Source organism: Anopheles cruzii, chromosome 2 (genome assembly GCF_943734635.1).
Source record: "Anopheles cruzii chromosome 2, idAnoCruzAS_RS32_06, whole genome shotgun sequence".
Classification (NCBI taxonomy): Eukaryota; Metazoa; Arthropoda; class Insecta; order Diptera; family Culicidae; genus Anopheles; species Anopheles cruzii.
In genome coordinates, this window is record NC_069144.1 from 7,911,636 (window position 1) to 7,925,185 (window position 13,550).

Sequence of the window (13,550 nt, forward strand, 5' to 3'; positions counted from 1 at the left end):
GCCTAGATAATCGCTATCGCATCCTTCACGCCGCATTTAGCGACGGATAACCATCGCAAGTGGCCACATGCACACACACACACACACACACGCATCGCTTCTAACATATGGTTCATCCGGCAGACAGGGATCGTCAAGGATCAAGGAGAGCGAAAAAATTGCAACGCCATCCCGTCCCGTCCTCTCGGTGAGGTTGTTGTTGTTTTTTTTTTGGCTTCCTTTTCCGCCGGCCCGAATTGGGTCCTGGCGCAAGGAGTTCCGGATACCGGGGGTGCGCGCTAGGCGAAAAAAGCCGCTCCTCACGCTTGGATTAATCTCTACTCAGGCCTATCATCAGAGCCGGTGAAGATTATGATCTGTGCGTCCTATTCTTTTCAATTATTCTAACCACCCCTCAATCGGTAGGGTCTCTTCCGGTTCGGTGAGGTGCGCCTTCGTCGTGTTACATCGCCGCGCCGTGTTCGCCTTTGATCCAGCAAAGCCAATCCGTGGTACGCAGCGGATTCATTTACAGTGCCGCGAATAACGTTCACCAAGAGTGTTTAGTGTTTTTTTGGGATGGGAAAATCATGTTGAAAAACTGTAACATGTTTTGATTAAAAAATGTTCTGCAAAATCGTGTCCTTAAAACACGGGACCTACTGTAATCGCACTTCAACGTAATATTTCTACACGATGCAATGGATGTAACGAATCTCGCGCCCGCCGTTCACACGAATCCGCCTGGTCCCTGTAATCCCCTCAGCCACTAAACTCGGAATACGCAAAGCCCCCTTTAAACGCAGGGCCCTTCTAAAAAGCCACAAAACACGTTCCTACAATGGAAACTGAAACAAACTCCTATCAGCAGCCAGGATCAAACGGAACGACAGCCACAACGACACAGTACGGCAAGAAATTTCCGGGATCAAAGGTCCTTCTCAAGTAGCTACAACCGATCTCGGTACCTTCCGGCCGCACTGTCGCACATCAGTCGGCAGGATTGCTTTGACCGCGATTAGTTTCATTTCAAACGTTAATCCTCCGGGAAGTATCATGACTGTAGTTCTCTTAACAATGTACCAACATCTATTGTAACAAACCAAATAATACGACATCGTTGCTCAATTTGTGCTTTATTTAATAATATTCACTAGCTGTCAAATAAAACGTACTTGAAAAAATATAATATTCGACCAAATATCAGGTTGGCTAAAAAGAAATCGACGTTTTTCACGATAGATGCCTTTAGTGATCGATATCTCGTGAAGTATCGATCGTACAGTTTCAAGTTTAGGCTCGTTTTAAAGCTGATTCTTTACACTTCAAAAATGCCTTCATTGTTTTTTGTTTGTTCTATTCGTTTGTGAGTTACAGGGTGTTAACAATGGACGTCAACGCAGAGAAAATTCGGTATATTTTACAGTTTTTGTCCGATAAAGATGAAAATTCAAGCTAGGCCGCTGAAATTTCGCATGGTGTTCATGGTGCCGATACTCTAACAGCTAGCTGGGTCAAATTTTGGTTTCGTTGGCACGTTTCAGTTATTTTCGATGTTAAAGCCTAGGCAGACACGTCATCGAAAATGTCGATAAAATCACAGAAATAATCAAAGTAGATCGGCATTTTAGTAATGAGAGCATCGGCCAGGACCTAAAGATCAATCATCGAACAGCTTAAAGCCATTTTCGCAAAGCTGGATTCACAAAGAAGCTCGATGTTTGGGCCCCACCCTATTTACACCAAAAAACATGATGGCTCGACTTGCCATCTTGCGAAGTTTTGGCCTAACGGAACAAAATCGACCGATTTCTTTAAATGATTGATACTGGGGATGAGGTATGGCATACATACGACAATACTGTGTAAAAATAATCGTGGTCTAAGGGTGGTAAAGCAGATTAACCGGTGGCCAAACCAGGAATAACGGCTAGGAAGGTTCTACGGGGTATATGGTGGGAATGGAAGGGAATTGTTTATTATGAGCAGCTTCCGTGTGGCTTAATACTAAATTCAGATTGCTACCGTCAATTACTGTACCGTTCGAAGCTAGCAATTGACGAGAAACGGCCAGAATCGGCCAACAGAAGAGGTTTTGTGTTCCAACAGGACAACGAAATGTTACGCACGTCTTTGGTGGCTCGCCAGAAAGTCCTGGAGCTTGGTTGGAATGTTTTAATGCATCCGCCGTATAATCCGGACCTTGCACTAAGCGATTGATACCTTTTTCGGGCATTACAAAATTTCCTGAGTGATGAAAAACTGAGATCAAAAAAGGATTATGAAAATGGATTCCTCGAGTTTTTCGCCAATAACGACTAATCCTTTTACAAGAGAGACATTATAAGCCTACCTTTGAAAAGACAACAAAATTTCGAACAAAATGGTGCATATTTGACGCAAATCGGACCATTGGAAACCTGTTAAATATAGTTTTGAAATTCACCCAAAAAACGTCGATTTCTTTTTAGCCAACCTTATAGAACCCTGCCAATAGTGAACCTTTGTTGGAAACAGATCATGAATACGGCATAAGCTGAAATAATAGGAAAAAAACAAACAACTTTTAACTGTTGAAATGTAAAATGATTGATTGTCTATGAGCCAGATCCAAACCACCCCTTTTGTGGACCATCCCCCACCCAGCAGGAGGTTGATTTCAGAAATCTGCCATTGTCCCGCACCGCGAAAGATGCAACAGCGAGCGCGATGCAACGCCTCAACTCCTCGGCCACGCATCCTCGGTTTAATGAAGGCGCTTTTTACCGAGCTGTTCACGTTCCACTCTCTACGCATCGCACAAAAGGACACTCCTGTCGTGACGTCTTTGGGTCCAATTTTTTTTATTTGGTTTCGGTTCGGCCCGATTTACGCAATGATTTTGCAATTTCGGATACACCATGCCGAGACGTGTCCTTGATTGGCACCAGCAGTCCTGGGCCACTCCTCTTGGGCGGCGGGGGCACCAAAAATCGTACCACCAAACTGTGGCTCGAAGTCCCGAGCATGTTACCTGGCGCGACCACCCATTCATGTCACACGCCGAATCCCTATCAACACCAGCCATCAACATCAGCGGCGCGCCCGTGTGTGTGTGTATGTGTGGCGCTTTTGTAGCGTTTAATTACTTTTCTCCACGCGGCGGGAGGTTTCGAAAAATTCAAAAGACACCCACCCGGGCACACACACGCACGCGGGCCCCTTTTTTGTAAGGACCTGTGCGCGCAGGGAAAGAAACGGTTTGAGGGCGTCAGCGCTCCGAAGAAAGGCTCAACAGACTGTGTGTCGGGTTCGGAGGGATAAGTGCCGTGAGCTGTGAGTGGCAACCGATTCCTATTACAGCGCGCGAATTATTGTTTCTTCCAACCCTCGCACGCTCTGGCTGGTGTGTGGCTTCATAATGGATTAATTGTACATTCTACACCACAGGAGACACGAGTCAACATCGCGAGGAGGATGCAGTTTTCAAAGGTTGACAAGAGCAGATCAATGAACGCCCTGAACTTAGATTTTAAGGTTTTTTCTTTTAGTGTTTAATTGTTTATTATTGTCGTCGTACTTTATTGAGCAAATATTTGGCTCCATCAAACTACGCATTTTATTGTTGATTCTTTCTTCTCCTTTAGTGGGTTTGTTGGTTTATTGTTTTGCGTATTATTTGTTAGTCAGTTTTGATTTATTACTTTGCGGATTTATATTTTCTATTTAGGTTTCTTTCTTTAAGATATTGTGTTATGGTCTCGATATTATGTGGGTTCTTGGAGAGAGCTGTTGTTGGGTTGTTTTGCATGTTAATGATTAACGATTAAAAATTTTTTGAACTCCCAGAAAAAATAATAAAAACGAGAGACTAATAATAGTTGTTACTTTTAATAAGAGCTGTTACTGAGTGCATCTGAGTGAGATATTCCCTGATTCCATTTAAGACATCAACGCCTTCAACTTCTGGCCACCATAAAACACCTGTGCAAGTTGTTGCGGTGTTACCGGTGTGCCATAGAAAAGAGTTGTCGAAACATGGACGCCATTTTCCCGTAGCTTCTGATGTCCCCTTCCGGTCCCATTCTTATGCTCGCCAAAACAAGTAGGAAGATCAATGCTCCGGTATCTTACGCCCGGCACAATGGAGCACCAGCAACATCAACAGCCCCGCAAATCACCGCCCTTCGCGCCCACCGTACCCACCGGTGGCCCCGAAAGGAAGAAAGGGTGCAAACAATGCAGTATTATAATCATTGTTGGTACAACAGCTACTGATTTCGCCAGGGCGAAGCCGGGGAAAAGTTTTGAGCCGATTCATGGCGACGGGCCATTGTGACCGGGCGCGCGTTGTCCCGGCCCCGGAGCCCCCCACCACTCCCCCGGGCCGGGGAAAGAAAACATCATTTCGGCGCAGAGCGTCGGCGACGGCGGCATTTCTTGTGAAGTGTCTCCGCACAACGGCCGCGGTGCTGAACAAGAAACAATTCCCCCGCGCCAATCGGCTTCGTTAGCAACTGTTTTGCATACACGACGACGACGACGACGACGATGGCGATGGCTCTTTTTCGGGTGTCCCGCCCGAGCTCCCTGCCGCGATCGATCGATGCCGTCAGCGTGTTCGCTCGCCACAACAGTTTGGCGAACAGCGGGAAACAATCGGCACCACACGGCCGGCACCACGGCCGGAAGGTGTGTATTCCGTACAATCATGCTCCGGCCGTTCAAAGGCCGCACCGCGCGGTCGGCCGTAGATTTTAATTATCATTCACCCGGGCCAGGCCGAGAAAAGGCCGCGAAACGGATGAATGATGTTGGTTCGACAAAATATAAAATTAAATAAGGAAACAAAATAAACGAAACACGCCGTCAGAACCCGCGGAGTGCGAAGCAGCGTCGCGAGATCGCGAGAATAGATTGACATCATCCACAGCCCGGCGTGGCGCAGCGCGCGTGAGATGCACATTTTTGGTCCGTTCTTCCTTGATGCGCCGGTTGGTCGATGTTTCAAAATCAATTTATTTAATTACAATAACGATGGCCGCAAACATGGCCGCCCATTGTTGGGCGACAATGGAGGAAATTATTAATTTTGAAGCATGATTTTTCGTTTCGGGCGCGTTTTGGTTTGTTTTCCGGGCGAACGGGGCCCTCGGGGGGGCGAGTATGTTAGATCGGACCGGATGGAACGTTTAATCCTTTATTTGAGTAGTTAAAAACAACTTCTAACAACTGGCTGAGCTGGAGTCCTTGCAAGTACGGTTTTTGGGCCTTATATCGCTCTAAGGTAAGATGTTTTGCAGAGGGAGTTTTGTTGACATACAAATAACAATTCAAATATGATTTTTGTCACTTTCATAGCTTCATTTAAGTATCACGAGAACATGGTATGTTTGTATAATGTTTCTAGCGTGAAGCAAAAATACCCACCATCATAAAACACGCAATGGGCTTCTTCAAAGGATTCCTTTCAGACACTTCTGAGAAAATGTAAACTTTTGAGCCATTGCCCCCGGGAGCAAGACCCGGGTGGCCTTTCGAGAACCCGTGCACTACAAAGCATTGTCCACTTTTTGCACGTCCCGTTCAACTTTGAACCGTGTTATCACACTGCATTCAACAGAGATTCCCGCTACAATGGCATAATTTGTTGCCAGCCGAAGGCGAGTGCTTTGGCGAGAAGTTTCTTATTTTCACACCGACCACCACCGACCTTTCGGATCGGATCCTAACTTTAGAGCCTCCCCGTCGAAAGTCGCCCGAAAGTTTGCAGACAACCCCCATAAAAACCCCAGTGCCGGGTGCCGGTACTTTTTTGGGGATCGAAAAGATTAAAGATACATCGCGCAAAAGGAGCAACTTGGGCGCCCTTTTGGGACCACCACCGCGCGCGTCCCATGGGCGAAGAATTTCAATCGAATTCCGCCGCCGTACGCATCTAATGGAAACCCAGGATCCCGCAAATGGCAACAATCGGGCCGACGACAAGATTTTCCCACCACTCAACCACCACCCTCAACGAGGATTGCTCATCCTTTGCCGGCACAAATCCGACAACAAATCTGAAAAGGGGCAAAAGTTACAATCAAATTAGGCTACGAATTCGCACTAATATCGCACCACCCGCCGCTTCTTGGCTCCCGACCAGCATAACGACCCCGGTCGGGAATCTCTTCCTTCCGGGAAAGATTAATGGTTTGTTTTTGTTCCACTCCACACCCGCAGGGTCCTTCCTTGGGAGCCTCGGTGGTGGTTCGGTTGGGTTGTTGTTGTCGGACGGGAAGGGTGATAAAAAAAAATGGACGAACCGACGACATGGTTATCACTTTCCAGCGTATTCGAATGATAATGCGTCCTCCGAACGTGAACGTCAAGATGGGGCCGGGGCGGACCGGGCCGGGTGGTTAGCATATTGATAATTTATGATGCACACCACCATTGTCGGGATGCTTTTATTTTTCCGGAATTGTGTCATTATTTAAATCTCGTCCTCAGCTCCTCGGTGATCGCCTGGTGGTCGAGACTTTTGGCCGACAAAGCGTAATGCATCCCTTTCGCGTAGTGTTCCGCTTTTATGTACAGTGTCCTTTCAACAAGCGGCCTGCCTGTCCCCTCCGAGGTTGATGGTCTAGCTCAATAGATTTGCAATAATCCTCCACTATGGGTTCGCGTCGGGAGGAGTACGGTCCAAGTTTCAATACTTGCCGAAGCTAGGTGACTATAGAAGATAGAAAAATAACTGATCCTTTTAATGTATCGTTATAATAAATATTTCTATTATAAACTTCTGTTATGCTTCTATCCATTTGTGCTACTTTATGCGATTTTCGTACTCTTGCCTTCAAAAATTCGACCCACTTTTGGGCAGCAAAGCAACCCACTGTGCACAAATATGAAGTAATAATAATAACGAATAAACTAATGACTACAACGGACACAATACGGTGACAAACAGCGGACATCGGTGCATCGGTCCCCCTCCCTGCGGACCTGCCCGCGCTTATTCCACTCGACGACCGAAATCGCTACACTTTGGCGACCCTCTTGACCCGCCCGTCCCGTGGCGTCCTGGCCGCAGAAGGATGCTTCGACCCTCTCGCCCGGAGGGTGTTTGTTTTCCATCGTTGCCAACCTCGTTCCACCGCCACTTACGTGCTGGCCGGCGGAGCGGACGCTGATTTGGCCGCCGTTTCCCACACACACACACACTCTGTTGATTTCATTTGACAGTATAAATTACACGCTTATGAATTAATAGACGTTGCCGTGTATCCCGCTGTGCCATTGTTGCCCGCTCACCCGGCGTCCCGATCGGGCTTTCTTTCCTCCCTGATTTTCCCGCCGCGGCGGGGTGGGGGAAGGGGATTTTATTTCGCGCTCGTCATCCCTTTTTGGGTGACCGAGCGTCACCAGGGATTCCATGACCCCGGGAGATTGGAAATTGTTTCGGAGCCAGCGTGGTGGCGGGATGGGACGGGATTAGGATCAAACCGCACACACACACACACACAAGCCGATAGGAAGCGACAATCAGCGTCCCGGCGTCACGGTCCGGCGGAGGTTAGGTCGCGGCGCGGTGCGAACGGATTATCGGGATTAAATTAGAGCAATTATTTAAATTGATTCCACATTTCACAATTTCACCGGGTGCATCGATGATTGGCTGTTATCAAACTGCCAGGTAACCGGTGTCGGAGTTTGATAAAAATGTATCCTTCGGGCGATTGTGTTAAATTGTAGCCAACTGCCGGGTGCCGGGTGGCTAAAAAGTAACTATCGGAGTTTCCGATTTACTCAATCACCACTTCAGGCGTGCAACAATTTGTTTGATACGTCTGAAGAAGGCCAACAAAGTTTAAGGGCCGTCAACTTCGTCCCACAGTAAGCCATGGCTGAATGTCACAGAGTTATGCTGGTTCTTTAAATGGTCGTTCTGTTATACATTGTGCTATTTAATCAATCATTCCTAACGTCTCCCGTCTACAGCCATTTACATAGCTTTTATGGTCGAATAACGGCGAACACATTTTGTACGAAACTTGCCACAAATATTACCTTCATTATGAAAGGCCTCGAATGTCCTTTCCATGCGAATGTAGCGGGTGTACCGATGTGTTGTCGTGTGCCTCCTACCGAATGCTACCCCATCCGGTACTCGTACTCGGCGACCACTGAGTTTTGCCACTTTTCGCGCGCTGAAGGACATCGTCGGCAAGCGGCAACGGCTCTCTTGAGCACACGCCCCAAAAAGGAGCAAACGGATCGGATTTGCCGAAATAAAAAAAAATAATAAATAAAGCGAACTCATAACGTTGCGTGCGTATCCGTGCGCGGTTTACAATAATTATTCATAAGCGGCACGGGAGTTCGGGAGTCTCAAGAGTTGGCGGGTTTGAAGTTGGTTAAAGTTGAAATCGAGAACACTCGACTCCGAGCGGGAACTGACTGAACCCGCCGCCGCCGACGACGAATGAGCCACGCGTACTTTCGGCACACGATTCGGCGGCCCAATCTCTGGTACCTCTATTTTATTTTTTTCACCGTTATTTTATTGCTTAAATCGCCAACTTTCTAGCATGTTCGATATATTAAGTTGTGTACTTTTTTGCGTGTCGTCGAACGAAATTAAAACAGTCGCATTGTTGGCAACCATTATTTAATGTCCTTGCGACCTTTATTTGCTGCGCACGAGTCACGTGTCGGCCCAAGAATAACTTCCACTCTATTTCGTCCCACAAAGGGCCTCCTTACAAAGTGGGCAATCCGATAGCACCCTTTCAGGACCATTTCCATTCCACCGCTCCGAGAAGCTCCTTCCATGAAGGTCCATCTTTTCGTCATTTCCGTGGTCTAAAATCGAGCGTCAAAGGCCAAACAGAGAGAGAGAGAGACGAACTCCATTCTAAAAACCGCTGACAAAGGGAGTCGAAAAAGTATACTATAAACCACCAAATCCAACCCAAAATACGAAAACCGAGAACAAGAACCCCCACAAATGGGCCTGCTCGGGCCACCCGAAATAAAAAGGAAAGAAAACATAAAATTACTTTTCTGACGACGTGGTAGAAAATTTTCTTTTTGTGTGCGCCGGACGCCTGGTGCGCCGACTGTCCGGCTTCCGGACAGCCAAGAGGACAGGGTTACCAGAAAGAACAGAGCTAAATAAAAACCGGAAGTAAGGCTGTAGACGGGCCACAACATGACGTACTGAAACACACACAAACACACAGGGCGAAGTAAGTGCTTTTATGGAGCCAACACTGACTGACGTGCCCAAGTGAAGGCGTGTTTCTACCCCGAGGAGCGCTAAGAGCTCCTTTAGGTATCCGTTAGAAGAATTTATATCACCTTCTACAAAGCATAAAGGTAAGGTGTTAAGGTGTGTTCCGGTCCCTGTTTTTATACAGAAACTTCGAAGGGGGTAATTAATATTCACAAACCAGAAATCGATTTTACTGAAACTACTCTACAATTCGGCGCGTCGAATCATCAGTTTACTCAAATGATAAAATAAGAAACTAAATAAGGAATAACCAGAAAACATACGCAGGTCGAAAACATTTGGGAATTAGGTATCTTCCCTGCTCGAGGACTTTAATTATCGAACTAATGGAATGACATCGCCGAAACCGGGGTCGCGCACACCAGACGGCGACAGACAGACACGCACACACGAGCGCACAATAAAAAGGACCCACAAAGAGGACGGGAAATGATATGAACAAAATGATTACTCCAACCAACCGGCTGCTCCGAGGACACCGCGCGGCAGAACGCGGGACGACAAAACCCCGATGAGCAACAATGGGCACCCAACAATGGCCGGGGCCGAGCCGGGAAAAAAGGGAAAAATGGAAATAATGTAATGTTTTGTGCATTGTAGCCGAACAACGTCCGCGGCACGCACACACACACACACACGCACAGGATCAGGATAAGTCCTGAGTAACGCCGCCGCCGCCGACGACGACAACGACGACAGGAAATGACGCGACGATTACTAATGACAAACACACCGAAAAAAGGACTCCACGGAGACCGCGAGGAAAGGACACGGAAGAAGGGCTTTCGTGCGTGAGTGACAAAGAGGCCAGCCACCAGCGTTGGGATGTTTTGGGGAAACAGGAACAGGGACTCCCCGGAGGAGTTCGCGTGCGCGTCCCTTGTTGTTGGCCGTCATTTTGTTGGTGCCTGTGTATCAATATGTGTGTGTTTGTGTGTGTGTGCGGGGGAGTTATATAAAGCACCCCGCACATGTTCGGCTGTAAATGACAATGCGAAACAATCCGGCTTTTGAGGCGAGGTTTTGAACGGAAAAGCAAAATGGACCACATCATCACAGCCGGTCGGACCTGCGGGCGAGCGGGCGATGGGTGCTCAGGCGCGGGCTGGCCGGAACTGCCTTAATCGTAATCCTCATCGAGGTGGACGCAACGGGTCGCAATTCGTTCCCTCTGCGCCGCAGCAAGGTAGCACATGCAATGGGAGTAACTAACATCAATCATGCGTTACGTGTTCCGTGTGCCAAAAGGGAAGGAAATGGTGTTGCTGATGAATTAGCAGCACTTTTAGACAATGCTTCGGGGCCCGCTCGAGGTGTGGGTGACCGTCATTTGCCGAAACGATTTCGAGTGATGAGTAATTTTAAACATTTCAATAAAACATGCTTCATCAACAAAATGGATCAATCTTTTGAAGGATCCGACATAAATTAGTGTTTTGCACATTGTAGCATACTTATAAGGCATAAACTTTATTGAAAAGGATATAAGGTACCCCACGAGAAACGTTCTAATCGAATAATTAGATGAATTCGGTAGTCCTCATATGATCGCCAAAATTGTTGAAACCGCAATTCAATACTTCAATCGCTTTACTTGCCTTTATTGTTTTTGTTCGTACTTGTTCCAACCTAATATGTGCCACATTTTGTTCAAATAAAAAACACGACTATTGCATTAAAATGAAAAACGCTTCTTTATTAAAATGATGTGCCATCGATAGTTAGTTGTCCATAAAGCATGTTGATGAGAGCTAAATTGACAGCTAGATTCCATCTAGCTGGTACTATCGATTAGCAAATTGTTTAAATTGTTAATTAACAAAAGACCTTAAGTTCAATGCTTCAATGCTTACGAAAACCACCGAAAAGGGCTCCATAAATGAGAATAATTGAAAAGGGACAGGTGATGGATATATCGTTTATAAATTGATTCAAAAAATGCAAAAGGATAGGTTTAATATCAATCCAAAACAAACAATCCAATGTTCATAATCTATTCGTTATTGCCAAAGTTATTCAGGAACTCTCGTTGTTCCTCTCATGTAACATCCGGTAAAGAAATCCGGTGTTCTGAAGCAATGAAAGCATTTTCCTCTCAAAAGAATAATATAAACTTAAACTACGATCTACATTTTTTCCCAAAGGCAATTTACTGAAGCCGAGCCGATTGAAACCAACACAAGAGCCGTACAATAAAAGTCGAGCTCGATTTAATGAGGCCACAAACCAAAAACGTGAGCCAGATTTCTTATCTGGGTCCTTCAAACACACAGCAATACCCAATACGCTTATCACCCACTGCTCTAAGCCGCCCGAATGCCACCGCGTGTCCTTCTTGTGACAATAGGAAAAAAACAGGCCGCGTCGCGTACTGGAAGAATTACGGAGCCACAAATCGCAATCGCACTTTCATAAACCAATAACAACCTAATTCGAAACCACTCGAGTTCCTTATTTATTCCGCCCCGAACGCCGAAGGGGGCGAACTCGCCCTGGCCGCCTGCTGGTGGCTGGCAGATCATAATCCCCTTCATCGTCGTCGTCGTCATCGTTGTCGGCAGCGCTCTTAATGCGCGCAAGCCGGAAGCTGCTGGGGTACAGCACTCGAAGCGTCGCCACGGACCGGACCGGACCGGAAGCCCCGGGCTGAACAGGGGGATTCAGCGATCCGCGAAGCATATTGTGACAATCATTTCCACATGCAATTATTCATTTTTCTTACGATCATCATCCCGACCCGTGGCCATTGTTCCCACCCACACCCGATGTCCTGCGGGCCTGCATTATACGACCCACGCCGGGGAGGATGAAACGCAGCCGAAGGAGCCCGCGCCATGGCCATGATTAGGCAGTAAGCGGTAAAGGTTAAGGGCGTTGGGTAATAAAAAAGCAAACGGAATGATATCGCGTGGCATAAAATTGGTTAACATGAAGCCACTAAACTGTATACAAATTAAAGCGATTTATGTCATTTGTAGTGTGGTAGCTCTGTGTTGAAATATTGTTTGTATTATTCTGTTCAATGTTTATGTTGCTTTATCCCCTTTCTGGTCGCCATGAAACTCGCGGGTCCTACAAATCACATCGCCAGCAACCAATAAGGAAACGGATCCGGAAGCACGGTGGCCCTTCGAACGACGGGAGACTCGACCGGGGGCCCATTACCGTGCCACTAGATTCGCTGTCCGCCGTCTGTCCTGGCCAAAACATCCTTCGCTTTTTTCCCGTTCGCACAACTTTTGTCTCACGAAATCGAAAGTGACCCGAGCCGGGGAGGGAATCGGAATCCGTATCCGGAGTAACGGCTCGTGCCGACTCCCGCTACGGTTCCGAAGTCCCAAAAAAAAAGGGGTAATAGAGTGCGGTGTTGCGTACGAAGTCGCTGAAGCACTGCAAGCGGCAACCCGCCGTGTGCTCCGTGGTAACGGAAGTACTTTATTTATGACTGTTTGCGAAGTTTGTACACTTCATTACGGCGCGCCGTGTGGAGTGCGTCCCGGTTTTGGGTTTTTTTTCCTTTTCGAGCACTTATTTTATTTGATACGGCAACCGACAGACGGCACACGCGGAAGCGGACACACTGGCTGTTGGCGGAACAATAAATTCGTCGCTCGCGTAACCTTCTGACCCGATCGCGCTCGATAGGCGAAATCAATAATGCTTCCAGAATGACGAAATATAATGACGTTTGACTGCAGCTACGGCAATACATAATTTATGTATCCGATGGGCTTTATTGACACTGCCTTCGAGGATCAACCAAATTAATGTGAACAGTTTCGGAGTTTGTTAATTTGTTTACTTTCTTTCGCATTAAGTCCAATTCCCCCCAATGTGAGACCCAATAGAGAAGTCCCGTTCGGTTCGGTGTTTTGTTTCAAATGCTTTTATTTCGATTCTTCGGAGTTTGTTCTGTTTCTTTTTTTGTTCACTTCTTATAAGGTTTCGTTTGTTTTTTCGTGTTTCTTTCCAGCGCCGTCCTGGCCTCTAGCACGGCCAGATGACCATCAAATACTGATACTGATAACAAATGCGCCCTCCTTCCCTACTAGCCCTTACCCTAGCGTGATCGATAATGTAATGTCTTAAACACTTCCGCTCTCTTCTGTGTGTGCCCTGCCCGCTTCATCTGCTTCCTACTCTTTCCGGCTGCCCTGTCTGTCGATCGATCGATTCCGAGATCTTCCGCAAAAGGACCTCCAGTGCCCTCAAAACAGCAACAGTTACATTTACCCTAAACGTACGCTAAAGTTGTTAAAAATGTCCCTTTGTTTATTGGTTTTCAGCAGTGGAGTTGGTTCCTTGGGTC